This window comes from Eulemur rufifrons, chromosome 1 (assembly GCF_041146395.1).
Source record: "Eulemur rufifrons isolate Redbay chromosome 1, OSU_ERuf_1, whole genome shotgun sequence".
In the NCBI taxonomy this organism is placed as follows: Eukaryota; Metazoa; Chordata; class Mammalia; order Primates; family Lemuridae; genus Eulemur; species Eulemur rufifrons.
The window spans coordinates 36037844-36057740 of NC_090983.1; positions in this window are offsets into that span (position 1 = coordinate 36037844).

The window sequence follows — 19897 nt, forward strand, 5'->3', positions numbered from 1 at the left end:
TTTCGCTTTGTAGGTGGTGGTGGCGAGGATGGTAAAGAGGTGAACATGGCCAGAGAATCCGGGGTTCTGTGTCACAAGTTGTTCTCCCATTTCCCCACTTCAGGTGAATGAAGCTAAGAGATATTTTTGTTTTGTTTTGTTTTGTTTTGTTTTGTTTTGTTGAGACAGAGTCTCACTCTGTTGCCCAGGCTAGTGTGCCATGCCGTCATCATAGCTCACAGCAACCTCAAACTCCTGGGCTCAAGCCATCCTCCAGCCTCAGCCTCCTGAGTGGGTGGAACTACAGGTGCACCCCACCATGTCCAGCTAATGTTTGTATTTTTAGTAGAGACGGAGTCTCGCTCTTGCTCGGGCTGGTGGTCTCAAACTCTTGAGCTCAAGCAATCCTCCCACCCTGGCCTCCCAAAGTGCTAGGATTACAGGAATGAGCAACTGTACCCAGCCAAAAGTATTATTTATTAATTTTTATTGTGTAAGATTTGTGAAATCATATTTGAAGTAAACATACTTTCAGTTTAATAATTTAAAACATTCTAAAACGTATGTTTGCTATAAAGAACTGGTCAGAAGTTTATATCCTTTTTAGATTTTTAAAGCATTCAAATGATCTCCAAAATCACTTAACCATTAAAAAATTAAATCAATGTGCCAAAAATCATATTTCCACAAATAATAAAAATAAAGGAGACTATATAATAGATAAACTAAAGAATTATAAAATAGCAGAGCTGGAAGAGCTCTTAAAGATTTTCTAGTGTAGGTAATGAATCCTGCTTTCTTCTGTGGGTAAAGTGAGGCCCATTTGAACATTTTTTTCCAGAGTTACCCAGCTAGTTAGTGGGCACAATTTAGACTATATTTCAAGTTTATTAAATTCTAGTTTATTATTCTTTTCAGTATATCACAGTGCATTTTTCTGTGCATTATTAGATATTTTGATAGATTATTTTAGCTTTTCTAAGAGAAAGTGAACTCGCAAAAGGAATCTAGGTTCTGAATTTCCCAGTGTATAGTTAGGTTAGTAGGTGGAATTAAAAGTATATTTTGTTGTCCCAAATACGCCTTCTTGATAATAAAAGAGATGTCATTAATAATTGCGTTAGGTCAACAGGTGTAAATTGTGAAGGCTTTGGGCAAACAATTATGAGTAGCTCCCTATTAGTAGGTATTATAATGAATAGAAATGCTTCTGGGTTGTCCTTGCATTGTTTATTTCTAAATATTTTCAATGTATATGTCAATTTGCCTATATTACATAACCTAACAATCTAAAAAAGAGGATTTCTCCCATAATTGTCTTTTGGAAAATCCTATCGTTTCTTTGAGAATGGAAAGAAGAGAGCCCCAAATCCCCAATTAAGAGTAATTAATTCATTAAAAATATATTTATTATTTACTATATATCAGGTATTGTTCTGGGAGCTAGAGATATGGTAATGAAGAAAATAGACAAAAACCTCTATGTTGTTGAGGTTTACATTTTAGTAATGAAACAAAGGTGATCTTACTAACCTATACAATTAGCAAGATTTGGGTTTTTCATTGCTTTTTTTAAGTAATGGTGATTGAAGTATTATGAAGCATCTCCATTCTTAGGCCGAACCAAATTCCCTGGTGACCCACGCCATGTACTATAAACCAGTAGATTGAGATGTGGTCAGGGATGCAGTCGAGGTCATAGCTCTGCAGTTTTTTGTGTGTGAGAATATCTGAGCAATATGGCAACTAGGCTATGGCCTTGAACACTCTAGTCTTATAGTTTGAACCAGCAAGCTGATAAGTTTACAAAAAAAGGAAACTCATTTGTTTAGCCCAAGGGAAACATTTTGCCAATTTTACAGTTGGATAGTTTCGTTTTAAAAAACTGCATTAGTAGTTATTTCAGTATTAAGATTTCCCATAAATTAAATCTGTGTGGATTTCCAGCTGAGTTAGAATTTTACCGAAATGATGGAGTCCTGCTAATTACTATGGTAAGTAAATCCTCATCCTCTCTGTAAATAACATAGGTGGTAATTTACCCTTCTGTAGATGTATAAATTAAGCCACCAGGAGGTTAAGTAATTTGCTCAAGGTCACAGTGTGTGGTAGGGTAGAAATTGAATCTAAAAGCTTTGATGCCTAATTTTTTCAAAGTCAAATACTCTCTTTTCCCACATTTAGCTGTATCTAATAATTGGTATGTATATATTTATAAATAATTCATTTACCTATCTATCTAGCTATCATAACATCAATATCATCAATATCGATTTAATATTAGAAGTGCTGTGGTTTATTCCAGCAAGAACTACTGAATGATTATTTTATTCTAATGATCCTCAAGAACAGATGACTTCAGGGAGATGGATGAATTTTAGGTGAAGAAACATTTATGTTCCCAAACTTATTCAGGTATTTGTGTAGTAGCATGTAGGAAAAAATTTAATTAAACTTTTCTTGTTAAGTTTTATTCTCCTCTTAGGCCTACTCTAGGCAAGAGTGGCCTGTGAGTAGCCTTTCTGGGCTACATATAATGCCTGGTAGTCACTTTCTGAAACTTGATGAGGTCCCAGAATTTGGGAATTAGGTATAGTTAGGTATATAGGACAAGTTTTCACTCTTCTGTGTTTTATAGGATAATATCATCCTTAACCCAAATTATGAACAAGAAAGTCCAGTTGTGTATTTATTACCACCATAATCACCATCATCACCACCATCATCCAAATATAGTTAAGCACTCACCTACATTTAAATGTGTATGCCATTTATAGTGCTAGATGAAAGAGAAACAAAATAAAACAAAGACCCTGAAATATAGCTCTAACTCTTGTAGAACAAAGATGAGAAGCCATTCTCAAATTCTCTTGTGCCCTACAACAATGAACTCAAATAAATTTCTTCCAACTACTCATCCAAACACTTTTTTTAAAATTAAAAGACAAACAGGTTTAAGGATGTCAATGGGTACAAGTCATATATACAATGTGGCTTCTAAAGAGAAAGTCTGTAATGATTTTTCTTAAGACCGCAAACCCAGAATAGTGGTGTGTGAATACAATATCTTAGACCAAACAAAAAAGTGCCAAACACCAAACTAACAAAACTCACACAGGACTATTTATTCCACACACAGGCATGTCATTTTATTGCGCCTCATTTTATTTTGCTTTGCAGATAGTCCTTTTTCTTTTTTACAAATTGAAGGTTTGTGGCAACCCTGAGCCCAGCAAGTCTATAAGCTCCATTTTCCTAACTGCATGTGCCCATTTCATGTCTCTGTGTCACATTTTGGTAATTCTTGCAATATTTCAAAGCTTTTCATTATTATTATATGTTATAGTGATCGGTGATCAGTGATCATTGATGTTTTTATTGCAATTGCTTTGGGGTGCCATCAACTGGGCCCATATAAGAGGGTGAACTTGATCAACAAATCTTGTGTGTGTTCTAACTGCTTCACTGACACTGGCCTTTCTCCTGCCTCTCTCCCTCTCTTTGGGCCTCCCTCTTCCCTGAGACACAACAATATTAAAATTAAGCCAATGAATAACCTCTACAGTGGCCTCTGGTGTGCAAGTGAAAGGAAGAGTTTCACGTCTCTCACTTTAAATCAAAAGCTAGAAATGATTAAGTTTAGTAAGAAAGGCATGCCAAGAGCCGAGATAGACCGGAAGCCAGGCCTCTTGTGCCAGTTAGTCAAGTTGTGAATGCAAAGGGAAAGTTCTTGAAGGAAATTAAAAGTGCAGCGCCACTACACATGAATGTTAAGAAAGCAAAACAGCCTTATTGTTGATATGGAAGTAGTTTTAATGATCTGGATAGAAGATCAAACCAACCACAACATTCCCTTAAACCAAAGCTTAATCCAGAGCAAAGTTCTAACTCTCTTCAGTTCTATGAAGGCTGAAAGAGGTAAGGACACTGCAGAAGAAAAGTTTGAAGCTAGCAGAGGTTGGTTCATGAACTTTAAGGAAAAAAGCCATCTCTGTAACATAAAAGTGAAGCACTACGTGCTGATATAGACACTGCACAAAGTTATCCAGAAGATCAAGCTAAGATTATTGATGAAGATGACTACACTGAACAACTGATTTTCAATGCAAGTGAAACAGCATTCTATTGGAAGAAGATGCCATCTAGGATATTCTTAGCTAGAGAGAAGTCAGTGCCCATTTTTAAAGCTTCAAAGGACTGGCTGATTCTCTTGTTAGGGGCTGGTGACTTTAAGTTGAAGCCAGTGCTCATTTACCATTATGAAAACTCTAGGGTCTTTAAGAATTATACTGAATCTACTCTACCTGTGCTCTATAAATAGAATAACAAAGCCAGATGACATCTATTTATAGCCATTTATAATATGGTTTGCTGAATATTTTAAGCCCTACACTGTTGATATTTACTGCTCAAAAAAGAAAAAAAAAAAGATTCCTTCAAAATATTACTGGTCATTGACAATGCTTCTGGTCACCCAAAAGCTCGAATGGAGACGTACAAAGAGACTAATGTTTTCATACCTGCTAACACAGCATCCCTTCTGCAGCCCATGGATCCAAGATTAATTTTAACTTTTAAGTCTTACTATTTATGAAATACATTTCATAAGGCTATATCTGCCATAGATAGTTATTTCTCTGATGCATCTGGCAAAGTAAATTGAAAACCTTCTGGAAAGGATTCACTATTCTAGATGCCATTAAGAACATTCATGATTCATAGGAGAAGGTCAAGATATCAACAGTAACAGGAGTTTGGAAAAAGTTGATTCCAACCCTCATGTATGACTTTGAAGGGTTCAAGACTTCACAAGAGGAAGGCACTGCAGATGTGGTGGGAATAGCAAGAGAGCTAGAATTAGAAGTGGAGCCTGAAGATGTGACTGAATTACTGTAACTTCATGATAATTTTTTTTTTTTTTTTTGAGACAGAGTCTCTCTCTGTCACCCCAGGTAGAGTGCAGTGGCATCATTGTAGCTCACTGCAACCTCAAACTCCTGGGCTAACGTGATCTTTCTGCCTCAGCCTCCTAAGTAGCTGGGACTATAGGCGCATGCCACCATGCCTGGATAAGGCTAATTTTTGTATTTTTAGTAGAGACAGGGTCTCTTTCTTACTCAGGCTGGTCTCAAACTCTTGAGCTCAGGCAATCCTCTCACCCTGGCCTCCCGAAGTGCTATGCTTATAGGCAGAAGCCACCATGCCTGGCCCAAGATTCAATTTTATGTACTTTTCCTTATACTCATTTTGCTCACACTGTTTATCACATTTATTCTCATTCTTTTGTTCTTCCTGCTAATGTATAACTTACTGTTAATATTCTTTTGAGATCAAAAAGTTTGCAGGATATGAATCACTTCCTTCTCTGTACACTCTATATTCCTGTAATATACTTACTGATCTTATTGTAATTTTTTTCCCCTTAAAAGATTGATCTACCTCTCCAGACTGTGAGCTCCTTGGTAAGGCTCATGACAAACCCTGTCTTTTTATCCCCAGTGCATAATATAGTCCCTGGTTACGTGGTAGGGACTTGATAAACATTTGTGGAAATAAATTGATTTGGTCTATCTGCAGTACTAACAGCAGGAAGGTAAACACCTGCTACTTTCTTGTTTCTAGCACTATATACGTTAATTAGCTGCTGAGCTGAGTTTTTCTAGATAAATAGTTTTCCATGTAAAGCAGCCATAATAATAGTTCCTTACCCATAGGTTAATGGTGAGAAATAAATGGGATAGTATATGTACAGTGTTTTGCACAGAACATAGTAAATATTCAGTTTTGATTAGCTATTATGTAGCTGCTACTTTTATTATCATTGTTATTAATTTTGGTTTGGTTTTGGTAACCAATACACTATATCAGATGAAGAACATAATAAGTATTGTGGAATCTTTGTTTGTGTCCTCTCCAAATTTATACATTGCAATTTTAACTCCTAATGTGCTAGTATTAGGTGGTGGGGCCTTTGAGAGTTAATTCAGTCATGAAGGTAGGGCTCTCAGGAATAGGATTAGTGCCCTATAAGAAGAAACATGAGAGAGATGGTTTCTTTCTTGGCCAGGTGTATATACAAGAAGAAGACAGTCTTCTGCAAACCAGGAAGAGAGCTCTCACCAAACACTGAATCTGCTGATGCCTCAGACTTGGACTTCCCAGCCTCTAGAATTGTGAGAAATAAATGTTGGTTGTCCAAGACACTCAGTCTTTGGTATTCTATTATAGCAGCTCAAACTGACCAAGACTGAAATTGGTAGTGGGAGTGAGGTGTTGATGTAACAATTACCTAGAAATGTGGAAGTGGCTTTGTAACTGGGTAGTGGGTAGAGACTGGAAGAGTTTTGAGGGGCTTGCTAGATAAAGCCAACATTGCTGTGAAAGGATTTTAAAGGTGATTCTGGTGAGGGCTCAGAAAGAAAAGAGAAGAGCTGTAGAGAAAGCTTCTATCTTAGTAGAGAATACATAAATAATCATGTACAGAGTGTTGGTAGAAATATAGGCATCACGGGAAATTCTGATAAGGACTCAGATGCAATGGGGAAACATGTTGCTGTGTAATGGAAAAAAGGAAATTCATGTTGTAAAGTGACAAAGAACTTGGCTGAGTTGTGTTCATGTTCTAGTGTTTTGTGGAAGGTAGAACTTGCAAATGAGTGTTTAAGGACTGGCTTTGTTCCTCCTGACCTTATAGTGAAACGTCAGAAGAGAGAAATACATTGAAGATAAAATTGTTAAGCAAAAAGGAACCAGAACTTAAAGATTTGGAAAATTCTCAGTCTGGTCTATATTACAAAAAATTAGACAGTGTGGTGGGAAGAGAAGAGTAGGATGTGGAGGCCCCACCATTTGATAAGGAGATTAATATGAGTGTGAACCATGGACCTAATCAGCCACTGGAGCAGAAACAGTTCCAGTTTGAACTGAAGGGGACAGAGATAGAATAAAATGAAGGAAGGCTGTAGAACTTCTTAGACCCACAAGACCAGACCATAAGGCTACTCAGCTTCAAAAGGGGGAAGAATGACCCTAAAGGCGGTTCAGAGATCGTCAGAGCTGCCGCTCCCACCACAGGCCCAGAGTGCGAGGGCCAGGGGGCAAAGCTGCTGCCACTCCAGTTTCAAAAGTGGAACCACTGCCTGGCAGAGCTACAGGGGCACAACCACCGCCCCATGGGTCCAGGGGGTGGGACCTCTGTCCTTGTGAGTCTGGAAGGCAGAGCATCATGCTAAAGAGAAGTATTCTCAAGCCTTAATATCTTATAGTTTGCCTTGTTAGGTTTTGGTCTTGCCTGGAACCTGTCATCATCACCTCCTTCTTTATCATTCCTCCCTTTTGGAATGGGGATGTCGATCCTATGCTTGCCCATTATTGTATTTTGGAAGCATGTAACTGGTTTGGTTTTATGAGTTCACAACAGGAGAAGAGTTTTCTCTCAGGATTAATTGTACCTTGAGTCTCACCCATATCTGCTTTAGATAATATTTAGGTGAGACTTTAGATTCTAGAGTTGATGCCTGAAAGAGTTAAGACTTTTGGATTGTTGGGATAGAATGAATGTATTTTGCATGTGAGAAGGACATAAACTTGGAGAATATGAACTGATTGTTTGTGTCCCCCTTAAAATCATATGTTGGAACCTGAATCCCCAATGTGATGGTATTTGGAGGTGGGGACTCTGGGAGGTAATTGGGGTTAGATTAGACAATGAGGGTAGGGCCCTCATAATAGGATTAATGCACTTATAAAAAGAGCAAGAGACACAAGATTTCTCTCTGCTTCCCGCTCCAAGGAAAGGTTGTGTGAGGATGTAAGCAGGAATTGGGCCCTCACCAGGTATGGGATCTGCTGGCTCCTTGATCTATGACTTAGCCTCCAGAACTGTGGAAACAACTGTTTGTTGTTTAAGCCACCCAGTCTATGCAATTTGTTATAGCAGCTCAAACTGACTAGGACAATAGCTTCCAGTTTATATTGGCTGTTATTATCATTATTGACTTGGTTTTAGTGTTAAGGCATTATAATCAATTCTAGAATAATAAAGTGTTTGCATACCTCTTTGTGATTAATGAGGACCTGAAAGAGTTTTCAAGCACAGAAGTTTACCTTTCTCCAAATTAGATGTGAGTGTGCGTGTGTGTGTGTGTGTGTGTGTGTGTGTTTTCCTTTATTCTCTGGCAAGAGAGCATCAGAAAATTACTTTGGCCTCTCTTAAGAAGGTAACTGACCTCTGCATCTCTGAAGACAGCTCCCTTGTGAAGTGTGGTTAACAGGTTTGCTGGAAACACCAAGGTTAGCCACACTGGGCTACTGAGACTTGGGGGCAGGCAGGTGACCCCATTGTTTGGATAAGGAGGTAGAATCAGAAACGCCTTATTTGGAAGATGGTAAAAGATCATCTGCCTGATCCTCATGAGTGGATCCCTGGGGGAGGGGTAGTGGACTGTGATTCTGGATCTTCAAGGAGCAACACAGTGACCTTGAGAAACTGAGTCCTTGGGTGGACAGCAGGGGCACCTGGTTGGAAAGTCTCAGGTCCAAGATTTATAATCCAGGTGTCCAGTTCCTGGCCTTAGTTGAGTTTAGCATGGAAGACCATCAAAGGAGCACAGGGTCCCTTGCTATGCTATAGGTGAATAAGCATCATCACAGAATGTGATGTTAGAAGCAAAAATTACTTCTGTAAATTGAAAGAAAAACAGTTTAAAAGCATAATTAAGGAGAGTTAAAACCATAAGTAAAGCAGAATACATAGGGTCTAAATGAATGCCTTTTAATTAGAAACAAATTTATTTTTGAGATACAGTCTCACTTTGTTGCCCTGGGTAGGGTGCAGTGGCATCATCATAGTTCACTGCAACCTCCAACTCCTGGGTTCAAGTGATCCTCCTGCCTCAGCCTCCCGAGTAGCTGGGACTATAGGTGCGAGCCACCACACCTGCCTAATTCTTCTATTTTTAGTAGAGATGGGGTCTTGCTCTTGTTTAGGCTGGTCTCAAACTCCTGGCCTCAAGAGGTCCTCCCACAGTGCTAGGATTATAGGTGTGAGCCACCACACTCGGCTTCATTTTGGATAGTTTTAATTGTTATACAATGTTTAATCAGTCCTTAATTTCATCTAGTGTATTTAAAAAATAATATCAAGGCCAGCTACTCTGGAGGCTGAGGCAGGAAGATTGCTTGAGCTCAGGAGTTTGAGGTTGCAGTGAGCTATCATGATGCCATTGCATTCTACCCGGGGTGACAGATCGACACTCTTTCAAAAAAAAAAAAAAAAATCCGATAGTGTAGTTTTTACCTCTAAAAGGTTGACTTGGTTATTTTCTTTTATATATTCCATGTTTTTACTTAACTTTTTTAACATCTGGAAGACAGTATTATACTTGTTTTAATGTCCTTGTCTGCTGATTCTAACATCTGTTCCAGTTCTGGGTTGGTATTATTTGGTTAATTTTCCACTTATTATAGGTTGTGCTTTCCTACTATCTTGCTTGCCTGCTTCTTTAGATGACTGAATGCTGGACATTGTAAATTTTACCCTGTTGGGTGCTGTATATCTTTATATTCTTATAAATAGTCTTGAGCTTTGTTCTGGGATGCAGTTAAATTACTTGAAAACAGTTTATATTTAGATTTGTTTTTAAGATTTGTTTGGTGGGACTAGTACACTGTTTAATGTAATTATTCCCTACTACTGGGGTAAGATGAGTAGTCTTTTTTACCCCAAACCACATAAATTATGAAGTTTATACAGTCTGGCTGGGAAAATAGGCTATTCCTGGCCTTGCATGAATGCTGGACACTTTTCTCTTCAACCATCTTGGATGGATATTTCCTGGCCACAGGTGGTTTCCTCAAGTGCCTACACTGATCAATATTCTGCTAAATACTTAAAGAACATCCTTTAGAAATCTCTGGGTTCTGTCTCTGCTCAGCTCTCTCCCCTCTGGTACTCTCCTTGCAAACTCTAGCTGCCTTGGGTCTCCTTGGACTCTCGGCTCTGTCTCCTCAGGTTGGATCATTTGCTAGGCCCTGCCTGGATACCTCCTCTTTGTGCCATGTCCTGGGAACTCTGCAAAGCAGTAAGTTGCAGGGCTCAGGTCATCCGTTTGCTATCTCACACGGATCACTTTAGTTTGTTGCCTGATGCTCAGTGTCTTGAAAACTGTTGTTTAATATATTTTATCTGTTTTTCTCATTGTTGTTTGGGCCAGGAGAGTAAGTTTGTTCTGTGTTATTCCATCCTTGCTGGAAGCAGAAGTTCCAAATTAGTGCCTTGAAAAAGAAGCATGTCAATGGGAGAAGAAGAGGCAATAATGCTGGGGGTCCTATAATGATAGAAATGCTTTTTGCTAGAATGTTGTTAAATTATGGCTGTAAACTAGTATTTTGCCTGTGGCAAACAGCCTGATGAAGTGAAGAGAATATGGACATTGGAGTTGGTGGTTTGAATTCCAGCTCTGTCACTTACTAGCTGCCTGACTTTGAACAACTTACTTAGTCTTTCTGAGCCCTGTTTTTTTTAATCTATATATAAAAAAAGGAGAAAATGAATATCTGGCTCATAGTGTTATTGTAAGGATTAGATGAGATGATATATGCAAATTACCTGCTACAGTGTTTGGCATATAGTAGCTCCTAAACAAAAGTTAATTTCTTTCTTTATTTCATTTTCTTATTCCCCGTTTTTCCCATTTATTCTACAAAATAATTGTGCATGTTTTCTATCATGATTTTATATAATCTGGGAAAACAGCAAAAAGCCTTATTATAAATTTCTTCAGGATATAGGACATAGAGTTTTTGTTCCTTTCTTCTATTTCTTCATACATCAAACATCCCGTATATAAAAGGGAATATCCTGCAAACTATGGAATAAAAATATGCATGATAGGGTTCTTGCTCTCCAAGAGCTCACAGACCAGCAAGTGAGATGGGCAAGTAACCTGCAATGTGATAAGATGGCACCAGAGAAACACCGTCTCTTTGCAAAAGGGAAAGTCAGCGGCTTGCTGGCTGACAGATAAAAGCACCGTGTCTGTATTCAATCAGTCTTCAGCTTCTTTTGTTGTTTACTTCTTCAATATCTGATTTATTTGAAGACTCAGGCTCTGATCCAGCTGACCCTGTCACTGCAGAAACCATTTGATTCTTCCTACTTAGTGTGTTCAAAAGTCACTTTGTGGTAGACTGTATTCTTAATGAGCTGACAAAGCTGGGGCAGAGTTCCCCGAGTCATGGCACCTCATCTGGGGGACTCGTTGCCTCTGGACACGAAGTGATTACCTAAGACACTGACTTTAGGAAAAGATGAAAGGCATCTCTTTATAAGCCTTCCTTGATCTTGACACTGAAGGCCTAGATGGCATTCTCATCAAGCTTTTACTAACTCATCACTAAGCAATCAATAAGAATTTGGCAGAGAAGAAGAAAGAAGGACATGATTCTTCTTCAGAGAGGGAATTAAAATTAGCGTAGTCAAAGAAGGGCAGTCTTACGGTGGAAAGAGCAGAGGAACCTGAGTGAGGAGACCAAGCTTTCAGACTAATCCTTGTATGTAAAATGGTATTAGACAGTTACCTTGGAGTTTTTAAATTCTAGGCTCTGGCTATGGAAGCAATTAAATACTGCAGTATATCAGTAAGAAAGTCCAATAAAGATTTATGATCATGTATATTATTTAACAAAGGTTTTATTTCTTGCAGTGTAGCTTGAAATTTGTTTATTTCAGACCACACAAAATATAATTTTCCTTTTGACTAAAGGACAGGAACTGAGTGTTTCTTTCTTTAAGTGCTCCTGTAGTAGAAATAGAGAAGAAGGTGCTTACAAATTGGAGAGGAAGTGGCACCACATGGTCAGACAGATTGACTGTCGCTAGCCCCACCTGGTGTGGGTGACTCGTGTTGTGGATATGTCTCTTTTGGTCTCATATCTTTTCAGAGGAAATTACTCCACTGGCTGGAGATCCGGGGTTTATTTAAATCTGAGATGGATGCAAATAGCAATCTGATACTGCACATCTCTAAACGATGACTTTGGGTATAAACGTGTTGAGGGCAGGGACTGGTGTGCTTAATACATACATGTTGAATGAGTGCTGGGCACTCAAAGCCCAGCTGTTTGAGAGGCAACTTAGAATAATGGCTAGGCACATGGGCTTTGACGTCAGATTCCTGCTCTGCCACTAACCGTGTAAGTTAATTTACCTCTCCGTGTTTCAGTTTTCTCATCTGTAGAGTGGGAATCACAGTTACCGCATTAGATTGATGCAAGGATTCCATAAGGTAACACAAGTCAAGACCTGACACAGTGCTGAGGAGACACTCATTAAGCCCAAGCAATATAGGAGGAGCTAGGGCAGAGCAGATAATGATAACAATCAATAACGTAATGGTATAGGAAGAAAAGATATTGTTCTCATTTCACAAATGAGGAAACTACTGAGGATCAACAAGCTTAAGTAGCTTGCCCCAGGTCATACAGCTAGGAAAGGATGGAACCAGTTCTACATTTCATGACTTTAGACCCCTTAAGTCAGTCTAGTGCTGTCTCCACAATGAACTGCTTCAGGTGGATAGAGGTCATGACTTGTCCAGTGGGCCAAATCTGACTCTGGAATAGGAGTATGTGCCAAATGGTATGTGCCATATTTAGACAAGGGACTGCTAGCTTTCTGTGATAGTAACCTGCAACATTGATATTTCTGTGAGTTTTCCATGGCATCCAGTGCTCAGGTACCATCAAGAACTTACATTTTTACATTACAACTGACATTCATTTTCTAAACAGGAGAGACCTCCTGACAGTAGCTCTTATCTAATTTGTCCAACATTTGCTTAGAGAAGTGACAGATGCTGACCTTTTAATCCTCATTGTGTATAGCCATAAAGATATTCTTTATGACTAACAAAATGATAGTCAATTCCCAATGAAGCAGACACTATCTTAGATGATTCATGTACTGATCTAATTTATCATTACAACATCTCCAAAAAGATATAGTTTATTGTGATTTTTTCCCCAAGGTTATATACTTTGTAATGGAGGTAGGATATGAACCTATGATTTCTTCAAAGAGGCTTCTTCCAAGTTCCTCCTCTTTGAGTATGTGACAGTGCTTTGCTCTTAACAAACCAACAAATGGATAGTTCATTCCATTTAATTCATGACAATTCAACTAAAAAATTACTGATTGAAATATTACTTTGTGCCCAGCCCAGTGCTACAGTTCTAGGCAGCTTAAAACCTTGTTATGGAGTCTTAATATCTTTTTGTTTTAGATTATGCTATTTTAGGGAAAGGTAAAATTTACGTTGTTTAAACTACTCCTGGGCATATCTTTGAGACTTAATAATGATTTTGTGGAGGTGGGAAGATGGAGAGATAAAAGAGAATTCGTGCCAAAGAGAGACCTCCCTGCACAAGACCGTTGGCTGTGTTTAAGTGGTATGAAAAAGAACATGAGATGGCCTGTATTTTATTAGGATAACACACTTGAGATGTAATATCAAGTTCTGAGCCAAAACTATGTAGAGTAACTTTTAGACATTTTTGTATCCCTGTGAAGTAATTCAGGGCCAGAGCAGGGGTGGCTAAATACAGCCTGCAGGCCAGATTAAGCCCACAAGGATATTTTGTCCGCACTCAGCTCCCACTGAGAACAAGCAACAACATTCAGCTGTGGGCGGACGCTGACTCACAGACTCTGTTGCTACTCAGAGTCTTGCCAGCACCAACTAGCTGCAGAAAGATGGGAGAGGTCAGTGTAAATTTGGCCTCCAAGGCCCCTTCGGGCTGTTATTCCCTGGGACTTGATGATTCCGTCCTGCCACAACTCGTGGATTGGCTGGGTAAGTGCCACCGTGGAGAGAGGCATGGCAGGATGGAAGGGCGGCTGTGGCAGAGAAGAGAGAATAGCAGGGGTGCCAAAGACGGTGCTCGCTCCTGCTCTTGCGGGACTCCAATCCCTCTAGAGTCACCCTTCTGTGTGTCCAAGAGTCCTCAGGAAGGGATTCATGAGTGCTAGGCACCAGCTTGCCTGCCGGCTAATGCCCCTTTCAGCAACCTGTTACCTACCGGTCCTTCATTAGGAACCACCGTGCTCCCTTGTAGCTAAATCAGGCGCATTTGAGAGGCCATAGCTGCACTCTGCTCTGCCACATGGCGGGAAAGAATGTCTCTCTTCCATTTTGAGTTAGACTTTGTTTTGTTGCTAGTGTACTCTTTTCCCCCTGTGCCTTAGACATAAAACCTTGGGGAGCTGGCACTGGGACATCACAGAATAACAGACATGACAATGGATTTAGGAACAGTGCCCTCTGTTGGCCGAAGCTTTGTTTCTGGCTTTTGTTCTGACAGGGTGAACTCTTTCCTAAGGGACTCGTGGTCTCTCATGAAAATAGAGCTAGGAGGACCAAGCTACTAGCTTGCCAGACACATCCACATCTGTTGGAATCTCAGTAGTGGGCACAATTTAGGTTACCAGAGAACCCTAATATATAAGTTATTAATGAAATGTCAAATCCACCCTTTATTGTCCTTGAGTCAATTAGATAATTAGTAAATAATTAGAATTCTAAGATTTGCCCATAATCAGGGAAAATTATTTTAGAGAAATCTCAACTCTCTGAGTATGATATGATATGGAGTCAAGAAATTCCAAGGAAGAGAAAAAATGGCACAGATAATATGGGAAGAATGGTGGATAGGATGGAAAATTTTGAAGGAATAATATTTTTAATCCATTTCAGGCTTAACAGAGGAATTAAATTTTTGCAAAATTGTCACAATATCATGTCCTTAACATTTTGTAAGTAAAATGTAACTTTAAATTCAGTTTTAGAAAAATCAGTGTGGACAATGGAAAACTGCAACATGTTAAAGTATGAAAGAAAACCAACTGTAATGCAGAATGGAGAAGACAATATACCTAATTGTATCAGTCGCTTTAAACTTTCATTTTCAAGGTTATCACCCTTCAGTGAAGATAAACACTACTAAAAGCTTGTCAGCTCTTTTTTGAGACAGGAAAAAGGATTTGTTTCTTTGCCTGTCTCAGGGAGATAGATGTGGACATCAGTGTCCTTCTACAAAGCAGTCGATGAGCCTAAACAAGATGAAGTGGCAGCATGTTGATGGAATATATTCAGAGGTGACAAGCAGCCTTGCAGACAGTGATGTTTTCCTCATTATTCTGCAAACAAACTTCAGAGAGCTCTTACAATAGGAAAAAGGAAAGAAAATGCCCTGCCAAGGTTAGAAGTTAGGAATGCATTGTGCCTTGAAGATGGGCCAGCCAACGATGAGGACATGGAGTTTTCTGTTGCCTGAAGGGCACTTGCTTTAAAAAAAAAAAAAAAAAAAAAAAGATAAGAATATCCTAAACATTAATTTAGAGCATTCAGAGAATGAAATAGACTTTAGACTTTTTTTTTTTTTAGGTTAGACTCAGACAGTTCTTTTATAAGAAATGTCACAATTTCTTTGCCAAAGTGTGAACTGGGTAGCTCTTTGAACATTAGAGATGGTTAGGACTATGAAAGTTTTGAAATATTATCTGTTCCAATTGCCTCTTTTAAGAGACTAGGAAGATGAGACCCAGAGAATATTAATTAACTTAATTGGAGTAACAGGAATATAGTGTAGGGAGGACCAAGACTAGCACTTTTAGTTGAAGTCTTGTAAGTTTTATTCTATTATCCTACACTATACTGAATATACACTATGTCATGCAAAATTACAGAACTCATTTGTGTGTGTGTGTGTGTGTGTGAGAGAGAGAGAGAGAGAGAGACACTAATAAACAAGTCTGTTCAGCTACCATGCAGCAGCTGCCATTTTTTCCTTTTGTCCGGGCTCCTCCTGCTGGGTAATACTTATGTGGGACATTCTCATTCTCTCCTGAAAAGCACGTGGTCACCATTTCCTCTGTTTATTGCCCTGGAGGCCTCAAGTGCCAAGGTGTTCTGTGGAGAAATGGGAGAAACTATTTAATATTAATACCTCTTCCTTTCTCCTCCTTTTTGTCTTCAACCTGAATGTCCTATGGGCAGACTTTAATTTTTTAATGCAAAGTTTTTGGCATTAGCTGTCTAAGGCATAGACTGATTTTAAGTCCTGTGACTCGGTGGCCTCTGGCATCCGTACATTGGACAACTGGCAGGAATTAGAGTGACATCTGGAGTTGTTTGTTGCCTGCTGCTTGAGTAGCTTTTATGATTTCCAGTGGGTACAAAAGGAGTCAAAGGGCTATAGCTGTATATCTTTTTTTCTCTTGAGGAAACTTGGGCCTCTAGGGGAGTCAAGAGTCAAGAGTTTTGGCAAGAGTCTTAACTGGCTAGCAATTGATGCAGAAGTGGGCTAAGGAAAACCCCTTGCTATTCTTGTCACTTCTTGGCTCCACCACTTATGTGCCATGTGATCCCAGGCAAGCAACTTAATTTCTCCAAAACTTACTTTCCTCATTTGTGATATGGGAATAGTAAGAGTAGCTATCTTAAAGGTCTGTTTTGCATAAAAAAGGAGATACTACATTAAGTCTCCTCATGTCACACTGACTTAGTAAATATTGTTATTAGTATTCCCTACCATTCCTCTCAGTAGGCAATAGTTAGGGCAAAAAGACTGGCAAGGATTGGAGATTGCAGGGAAAACATTTGCAAATAACATTCATAATAAAGAACTTGCATCCAGAATATAGAAAGAACTCTTGTAACACAAAAATAAGAAAACAAATGACCCAATTAAAGAATGGGCAAAGATTGGAGTAGACTTTTCATCAAATGGCAAATAAAGGTGCTCATTAGTCATTGGGGAAATGCAAATTTAAATATAGTGAGATAGCATTACATACCAACTAGAAAGGCAATAATCAAAAAGACATAATGCCAAGTGTTGTCAAAGACGTGGAGGAACTTGAACTTTCAAACATTGCTAGAGGGAATGAATAATGGAAATTGCAAAGCAATTTGGCAGTTTCATAAAAGTTGAAAATAATAGTGTCTTAGAATCTACCCAAGAGAAATGAAAACATAAGCCCACAAAGTCTTGTATGTAAATATTCATAGTTGTATTATTCAAAATAGCCAAACAAAAAGTGGAAGAAAAAAATCTAAGTGTCCACCAGCTAGTGAATGGATAAAGAAAATATGATATATCCATCTTGTGGAATACTTACTACTCAGCAATAAAAAGGAGTGAATTACTTAAAAACACAGCAACATGGGTAAACTTCAAAAACATTATGCAAAGTGAAAGAAGCCAGACACAAGAACTGTGTGGTAAGATTTCATTTATATAAAATTTTTTAGAAAAAACAAAACTATAGTCAAGAAAAACAGATCAGTAGTTGTGTAGGAATGGGGATTGGAGTTGGAATTGAGGGCACATGGGCATAGGGAAACTATCTGGGGTGATGGATGCACAAGTGTATACATTTATTAAAATTCATTGAACTGTATACAGAAAATGGATGAATTTTATGGTGTGTAGATGATACTTGAATAAAGCTGCTAAAATATATTTGAACAGGGGATATAAAGGCCATTGATTGCTTTTTGGCTTCTTAGTATCCATTTCACCATTATTTTGGTAACAGTAGTGTAATCTTTTCCCCATAGACAAAAGCAAAGGGATGGGCAGTTAGTATTCTTTTGTGAGAGAGGAAAAATCCTACCTCAAACTTTATTAAGAAACAAAGAAGACAGTAAGTTGTTGGCAGTACTCCAAGCCTACATATGACTCGGCTCAATCTTGGTGAGGAAATAAGAAAAGTCTCGCTGGCTATGATTGGTTTGCCTTGGGTCCTGTGCCTTTCCTTGAACCAATCACTGTTTCTAGGGAAATACAGTCCAAATGATTGGTCAAGAGTAAGTCACATGCCACTTTTGGCATCTTCCCCAGAAACTGACCAATTTTAGGTTTTCTTTCTTTGGGGAGATGTTGAGTCCTTTGCCAATTTTATCTGCAATAGTTACAAAATGTTGGCCAGGGATATTTTGGATCTATGATGTAAAAGTAGGATGTATGTGAATATCGGAAAGCTAAGGACTAGACTAGGGTGGACCTTGCTTGTTTTCAGCTGCCTGTCACCCATTCCAACTTTTGGTACTGTCAAATTTCTTTTTTGAGGAATAGCCTCTCTCCATTTTGAAAAATGGGATGAGGTGGGGCATATGACTGTAGATAAATTAATCAGATACTTTGTTCTATGAATGTGAAACTTGAGCAGAATACAGACAAGACTGAAATTGGTGAGAACGAATTCATTCAAGAGAAGGGGTGACCTGGTGACTCCTGAAGCCCCTTTGAATCTGATTGTTCCCATCCATTATGTGAACTCTTGCAGATATTTCTAATAAATTCTCTTTCTGCCTAAACAAGACAGATTTAATGAACTAACAACAGGCATTATGAAAATAAACTAGCAATTCTATTATTAAAAATATGAACAAAAATAGATAACTGGTGAGTTTCTATGTTGGAAATTCTGTTTTGGCTTTTGGTTATCTGCCACATTTGTGTTTGTCATTGATGAGCGTATGTGAGAGTGTGCATCTGCAGGAGGATGAATTTATCATAGGTCAGGAGTGTGAATTTGAAGATAGCAAAGGGTGACAGTGAGAATATCAGCCTGCAGTGTGAATCCTTCATATGCTCTATATATTGTGAGACTAGAAATATGGCTTAGAAAGTGTAGTTTGCAAGAATATGATGTATAGAGCTGTGGAAGCAGAATAATAAAAATCCCTTCTTTGAAGAAAGTAAGAAAAGTTAGATATGTGAGTCTTGCTTTAAACAGGGAATTACCTTTAATGAAAGAGGAATTGTGAGGCAAATCAGACCTAAAAGTGCTCTTTGTTGATTCAAGCAATATGTTGTTAATTATTACTCTTTGATGATAAAGAAAGCTAAGCAAGCAGAATATGTAAGTCCATGGAACTAAATAAGAAAAACTTGCTTTCTAACAAATCAGTTTGTGACAGCCTCTCAAGTAAGACTAAAACTTGGTTCTGCTCAACAGTAATTGGCAGATTCCTGGGATGTGCTTCCAGCCGTACATTGTCAAAAGAAATAGACTCTCCTGCTCCGTACTGTTTTATTAGCCAGCTAGGATGTCAACCTTTGGGTTGTCAAAACCATGAAACATATTTGGATAATTGTGAGAAAACAGAAAGCATGACTGGCATAGAATAGAAATGAAGAAGGTTCAGAAATTGAACTTAGCTTCAGACATAATGATACTTAAAATTAATTTAAGCTAAGTTCTTGGTTTTACCATCTGTAGAAATTTGGAATATATATATTTTAAAGATGATCCTTTTGTTTATTATCTCCCTTTTGTTCAAGATGAAGAACAAGCATCAAATGAAAGTGCCTCTAATCATTTCTATGTCTAAAAATAATTTGGAATTTTGGTTATACTTCTATGATATACAATGCCTGAGTCTTTGTGGCATGGGATGGAGCTATTTGCTAATTTTCTTCCTTTCAGATGAGAGGATCTTGAAGGTGGGCCTGAAGGTGGTCAGAGCTCAGAGACTCATGATAGGCCACTATTTATTATGCTAATAATAAGATCATTAATATATTTTTCATATGGTACTTATTAATTATGAAGTCATTTCTATTCTGTCATCACTGATGGGATTTTATGAACTATAGATTAGCATTTGGAATTGCAAGGGCCAGTGGAATCCTGGAGTTGGAATATTCATTTTATTTTAAACCACAGTCATCAGTTGCCCACCTATTATTTGAAAATGTCTGACATGTGATTATTTAAGGATATTTAAAAACATCTGGATAGTTTAAGTGGGGTTGTATAAGTGTCAGTATCAATAACTTTTAACTATTTTATTTTCTAGACTAGCACAGTCCAATTATAAATTAAAAGAACCTGAAATATCTAGGTTCC